This window comes from Cupressus sempervirens, chromosome 11, assembly GCF_028749045.1.
Source record: "Cupressus sempervirens isolate cs-2001-9-10 chromosome 11, ASM2874904v1, whole genome shotgun sequence".
NCBI classification, from domain to species: Eukaryota; Viridiplantae; Streptophyta; class Pinopsida; order Cupressales; family Cupressaceae; genus Cupressus; species Cupressus sempervirens.
Window position 1 is genome coordinate 556,313,649 of NC_143128.1, and position 7,050 is coordinate 556,320,698.

At 31.1% G+C, this 7,050-nt stretch overlaps 1 long non-coding RNA gene across 21 annotated transcripts; it reads right to left on the bottom strand.

Moving 5' to 3' along the window:
- Positions 1 to 1,072: 1,072 nt before the first annotated feature.
- Positions 1,073 to 6,040, bottom strand: LOC149530842 (uncharacterized). Of its 21 annotated transcripts, none has more exons than XR_016359009.1 (6): positions 5,583 to 6,040; positions 4,978 to 5,040; positions 2,503 to 2,607; positions 2,067 to 2,131; positions 1,680 to 1,751; positions 1,073 to 1,355 (listed from the first exon to the last, which is right to left on the bottom strand). It is a non-coding gene; the product is annotated as an uncharacterized LOC149530842 (long non-coding RNA). The 21 variants fall into 21 exon arrangements; XR_016359012.1 differs by having other exon boundaries at positions 1,680 to 1,760; XR_016359010.1 differs by having other exon boundaries at positions 2,067 to 2,140.
- Positions 6,041 to 7,050: the final 1,010 nt, after the last annotated feature.

Here is a 7,050-nt window from a genome sequence, read left to right on the forward strand (position 1 = left end):
ATGAATAAATGAATGTATGAATGAATATATGTGGGTATACATTCTTACTTACATTGGTTCATTCATTTGAGCATTCACAAATACATTCAATCATAATGCATTCACTTGCACCTTTCATACATGCATACACTCATGTATTCATGCTTCCATACCTTATTGATTCATTCCTACCTTCACATCTATATACATGATTCATACAAGCAATCATAATGCATGCATACATTCAATCATTCAGACATACATTAATTGGAATCATACATACATACATTTATACATGCAATCATAATGCATGCATACATTCAGTCATTCAAACATAAATTAATTGCATTCATATGTGCTTCATTTGTTCACTTACTCAACCATTCATGATTCATTCATTCACTAATCCATACATTCTTTCATACGTAGCTAATATAATTATCTACACTCGGTTAATTACATTAACCTTAATGTAAAAGAACAACACACATTCATACATTCATACATGCTTCATTTGTTCACTTAACCATTCATGATTCATTCATTCACTCATCCATACATTCTTTCATACGTAGCTAATATAATTATCTACATATGGTTAATTCCATTAACCTTAATGTAAAATAACAACACACATCCATTCATTCATACATACATAGATATATGTATTCATTTACACCTTTGATAAGTACATTCATTCTTTCATATGTCCATTCATTCATCCTTGCCTTCCTAGCTACATACATTTATTCACTGATTCATACATACATACACACATGCAATCATAATGAATGCATACATTAATTCATTCACTCACATACCTTCATACCTCTATAAAAATGCATTTGTTCACTCCTCCATTCATGCATACATTTATTCATAATTATGCATATGTTTATTCATACTTATACATATAATTATTCATTCTATAATTAGTGACAATTGGTTAGTTTCTTTTACCTTAATGCAAAAACATTGTTATTTACACAACTATCAAACTTACTCATATTTTATATAAAATCCATAAGGCCCAACTAATTAATAAGTTAGTTTCATGCAATTATAAATACATACACACATTCACTCGTGACTCTAGGAAAAAAAAGAAAAAAAGAAAAAAGAAAGCATAAAAGGAGAACAAGAAGAACTCTTGAAGGATGTCCATGGTCATCCTAAAGAGTTTGTGGAGTGGTATTTCTACCACTCCTATAAAAAAAATCTTTATTAAATATAATTGTCAATCAATGTCTACTAGAAATTTAGACATTCACCATTACACAAATCTCTTTACAATAAAATATGGACATTTTTAAAATGATAGTACTCCCTCAACATTTTCTTTTTTTTTTTTTCAATTTCTTCCAAAAGAATGAACCCTGCACATCTCACATTTCACACTTTAACATTAATAAATCTTTTAACATCAAAATTGTCAAATGATACATAAATAATGGGTATATTGACATTTTGTACAAGTAAATAAAAACAAACTACAACAACTGAAGAATGGAAATTACTATTTAAATCTGTTTATAGAAAACCCACCCAAAAAGATTTAAAAAAATCTTACAAGACTCCACATATTGTATAGTTTGTAATCATATAATCATACAGGTTTTCCATAAAATGTTAGATTATGCTATGAGCTCTAAATAGTGCTTTGAAAATCAATATAAAATGGCAAAAAGTCACCAACTTACAACTTACAACATTTTATGACATGTTGGCTTCATGTCTAGAGCTCCTTTGTTCAAAACCCAGCTCAGCTGTGCCTGCAAAATCTGAGTGGTAATGAAAAAGAAGAAAGTGCAAGAATGATCTTAAATAATGGGTATATTGACATTTTCTACAAGTAAACAAAACCAAACTACAACAAATAATTGACTGCAGAATGAAAATTACTATTTAAATATGTTTATAGAAAATCCACCCAAAAAGATTTGAAAAATTCTTATGAGACTCCACATATTGTATAGTATATAATCATATATAATTATACATGTTTTCCATAAAGTGTTTGATTATGCTATGAGCTCTAAATAGTGCTTTGAAAATCAATATAAAATGGCAAAAAATCACCAACTTACAACATTTTATGGCATGTTAGTTTCGTGTCTAGAGCTCCTCTGTTCAAAACCCAACGCAGCTCTACCTGCAAAATCTGAGAGTGGTAATAAAAAAGAAGAAATTGGGAGAATGATTTTGACCAATCCCCTACCACACGGTGGTAAAAGAATGAGAATATTTTTGGGAATAGGTACTTCTATAAAATTGAGTTTTAAAATTAGTTTACATTATCCTTTTTAAAATTACTAACTCCTCAATTCAAATAGTTTACAAAATCTTCTTTGGAGTTATGCTTCTTTTCTCGTCCAATTATTGCCTAATAAACCAATAGCCACAAAAAAAGGATGGTAAAAAATAACAATAAAAACTCTATAAAGATGGTCGAATTTTTTTTTGCAAAACTATAATATCAAATTAGAACTCACAGACAAAGTTTACTGGATGCTTTTTGCTCACTTGAATAGAACTCAATGCCATGAAACCCATGGACGGGTAAGAAAAGCCACTTTTCATGTCTGGCATATTACTTTTAATTCTATTTCAGCAAGAATCTTACCACCCCTGCAAAATAAATAAAATTTACTCCACTTCAGGAAACAAATCATTCATTCAAGCATGTATGTGATGTTAAATATTCAAATTACAATTAAAGAATTGGTATCATCTACGATTCTTGTGCATTGCAAGGATTTAAATAAGGGAAAGAAAAGTCAAGCTTATAATGAATTAGAAAGCCTATTTGAATATGTAAGACTATTGAAATCTTCATATCTGATCTTCCCATCAGAATGATGGTGTAGAGTATTGATGATGGACTTTTGTGACAATGCTACAAAACCAACAAACTATTTCAACAAAAATCTTACTGCCCCTGCAAAATAAATAACATTCACTCAACTTCTAGCAATATTCATTCACCAATGTACTGTACGTTCAAAATTGAAATTGCAATTAAGAAATTGGTAATGTTGCAAGAATTTAATTAAGGGAAAGAAAGCAATGATTGGTATCAGAAAGTCTGTTTGAATAGGCTAAACTATTGTAATCTTCAAGTTTGGCCTTCCTATCAGAATGATGGTGTAGACTTTGATGGAGTCATATGACAATTCTAACCTACAACATTTGGCCTACTGTAATCTTTACGTTTGGTTTTCAAATTCTACTTGTTTCTATAAATATTTTGGTTGAATCAATTTGGGAACTTCTCCTATGAAGTTTAAATGATCTCAGATATGCTTTCAATATGGAGACTCTTGACAACAAAATCAACTCAGCAAATGCACAGCGGTAACGTATCACACGCTGGAGCAACATAACTTGTAAACTAAAAATTTAAGAAATCTGAATAGTTTGTGCAAAGAGATAATATGAGCTAAAAATCCAACATATATTCCTATGAGCTACAAAACCAACATAAATTCCTAAAATCTTCACATCAGGCTTTTGTTTTCTCCTCCTTCCATTAAAAGTTCTTGCTGATTCACTGGGGCCTTAGCCTATGAAATTTTAAATGAACTCCAATATGTTTTCCATATGAAGAGTCTTGGCAAAAGAATTGTCTCAAAAAATGCATTAGGGAACCATTTATTTACAACCTATCACATGCTGGCGCAACATAACTCGTAAACAACAACATAATGTTTAGCATTTAATAGTGGCATTAACTCTGGGTGCTGCAAAGGGCATACAACTGTGAGGGATAGGCTACTGCAGTCCATACTCTTCCCACTGAGAGCAGCTTGAGTCCAATGTAAAGCCTTGCATTCATTTTAACTTGCTTGATTTTTCACATATTTAAGTACAATTCAATGGACAAAATAAAAACAAAGAATGGCGAAACCAAACATAAATAAACAACAGTATATAAAGAAAATAAAAAAATAGAATGATGGATAAAGAAGCTAGCAAATTAGAAAATGTTGTAAAAATGCCTTCATAAAAGTTTACAGCAGCAGTATCAAGCCATGAACAAAGCATCATAAGGTGAATTGTGAACAAGTATCCTCAATGAACAAGAGCACAATGATGATGCTCCTAGTGATGATAGTCACCATGTCAAATAAGAATGGATAAACTTTCTAGATGGTAGGAAAAATTGATTTGGCATTTCATTTTATATTTGTGAGAATTTTCAACATTGAAATTCTTAGAGTAAGAAGTCTACCATGATCAGTTCAATAAACTTACATGCTTTGGATGAGGTTATATATCCGCCATGATATAATGAAATCAAAGAGCATGATCAAGACAATGCAAGGGTTGATTAGGTAGGTTAAAGGATCACTGACAGTGTACTTAGACTTGTCGAGTGCATCATAAAATAAGTATGACAAATGTCAAAGCTTTCAATAATAAAAAAAGCATAGAAGACAAATAGAAAAGATAGTGAGTCTCACTGTCAAACTTCACTTTACAACCCATATGTCTGAGTGAGCACCAAAATGATGAATATTTTTAAAATGAACCAGGATAGAGAACGTGCCTACAGGAAGGTATGACTTGGGGCATTGGAAGGTAGGTGAGATGATATAGAGGACAATTTGATCAACTCAAAGTATCTAGAAACATCTTCAGCTAGATAAAGTAAGAGCAATCTAAGTCCTTGTCTGCAACCTCCACTATGGATCAACATTTCAAGGAGAAAGAGCAGGGGATGACTTACAACGCCCTAGGGAATATAGTATACTGTTAGCATCTAAATATTAGCAACTGGGGAATGCATTAAATTATTTTCTTAAGGTGCACCAAGCAGATAAAATCTTATTGTTATTATCTTTCTACTCTTATGCTATATATTCTGAGATAAAGCATGAATGTTTTCCTTTAAAGTTTTCTTCCCGGATTTTGCAGTCATTGCAAAGTGGTGGGTTAGCATGTTTATAAGCAAACTTATCTGGTTTTTCAAAACAATAAAAGGAAACATGTACTTACAAGTTATTTGAGACTTTAGATAAACAGACTATTCCTTCATCCTCCTCCTTGTCTTTTGTACCACTGCAATAAGAACAAAAGTGCAGGACAATAACTACATTTAAGAAATATTAAAGATTCAATTAAATTAAAATATCTTGATAACAATTTCATGCAGACTAAAAATGAAAAAAAAAAAAAACTAAAATTGCTTAGACATTGAGAACTACTAGCAGCTAAAACCAAAACTGTCCTTAAAGTTTTCCCCGTAAATATGTAGCTAAAAATCTGTACTATTACAATTTTCCTGTAAAGATTGAAAAGAGATTTACTATTAAATGGCACAAAGTATTTGTAATACCCAAAAAAAAAAAAGCTTAAGATGCAAAAACGCACATTACAGGATGCTTTACTCCTACCAAATATGAAAAACTACCATAATAAGAATCCAAAAAAGAACTCAATAACCAATTTGGAAAAACAATAGGAGGCAGAGGAGAGTATTTGGGGGAAAACCCTCAAAAAGTAATTTTAGGGCATAGCAGGGTACCTCAGACCAATGCGGATGAGCTCAAGTGTTTCTTCAAATTAAGAATAAGAGGCAGAGAAGGCAGAGAAGCTTTCACCTCCAGAAACTTAGCCGAATCTCTCTCTGATGTACAAATCCATCTATTCTTCCATGCATATGCCCTTGTCTTCAAATTACCCCATGGAAGCCACAATTGCAGTTCACTCTAAACAGAGGAAATCTTTTATCCCTCTCACAATTTCAGCCGAATCAAATTAAAGTGTAGCCGAGACTAGAGCTGCAATAAAACCCGTTATGCTCAGCACTTGATCGATTCCCACACCCATTGATCCGTCCATTCTTCCTTTCTTCTGTAGCTCCCATTCTTCTATTCACATACAACGATGAAACCCTCGATGTACAGCAGCCTTAATGCCTTCAGATGTAAGCAGCCATCGACTTTTAATCCACAATTCGCAATTTACAATTGGTACATATGAAACCCTTCATATATAAGCAACCACAAGCTTTTTCTCAATCGTAGGAAGACTCTTTTCTTCCCAGCCCAACGTTTAAATTTAGTGTGTGCTTTTTAAGGTTTTTTTCTAACGGGAAAAAATATTATTTAATCAATGTACGCTTTCTGCTTTTCTTTTTCAATAAGGATCCCTAACGTTCGAATCGTGTGGTTTCTATTTATTTATTTTTCAATACAACAAAAATGTCTAAATTAGTGTTTATTAATGGAGAAATATTTTGAATTTGTGTGCTTTTTAGTTTTTTTTAAAGAATAGTAGTAAAATTGCTTTTTAGTTTTTTAAAGAATCATTTATAAAATTAATATGAATATATAATTTAAGTGGTGTCTTAAAATTATAAACTAGAGTCAATTGAGGTGATTAAATCAAGTGCTTGAAAATTGCATCAACATTTTTCCTTTGTACTCTTCTTAAATTTTCATTTGAATTTTCGGGTATGATTGTGTTAAGAATTATCCAGTGATGTTTTGAATCACATTACATGATCCATCATCTCTCTTCTCTTTGGCTCTCTTGCATCCTGATGATGGATCACATAGTGTGATTCGAAACGTCGATGGAAAAATCTTGACACAATCATACTTAGAAATTCAAATGAAATCAAATTGTTTGTGAAAATCTTATAGCTCTAACTCTTTTTTAATATCTTGTAGACTATTTTGCATAATAATTTTTTTTATTAAATAAGTTTGAAATACTTTAGACTAACAATTACATTTTGTTTAAGTTTGTTTCTATTAGGTTTATAGTATAATCAAAAGTGTCATTCACAATTTATTAAACAAAACATTACCTTGTTTGTGTCATTTAACATTTCTTAGGTTTCAATTCTAGAGAAAAAGATACAATTTCAAGATATTTTATATTTCTCTTTAGTAAATCTCTTAACTCTCCATTACCATTAAGCCCAAATATATGATAGTTTAGGTTTTATGATAGAAAATAATGTAATGTCCCTTATTTGGTATTGCCCTAAGTCTTGCACTAAAATCAAGAATTTCAATTAAGTTAGAAATGCAAGATAGGTAAGTATATGACTTTATATAT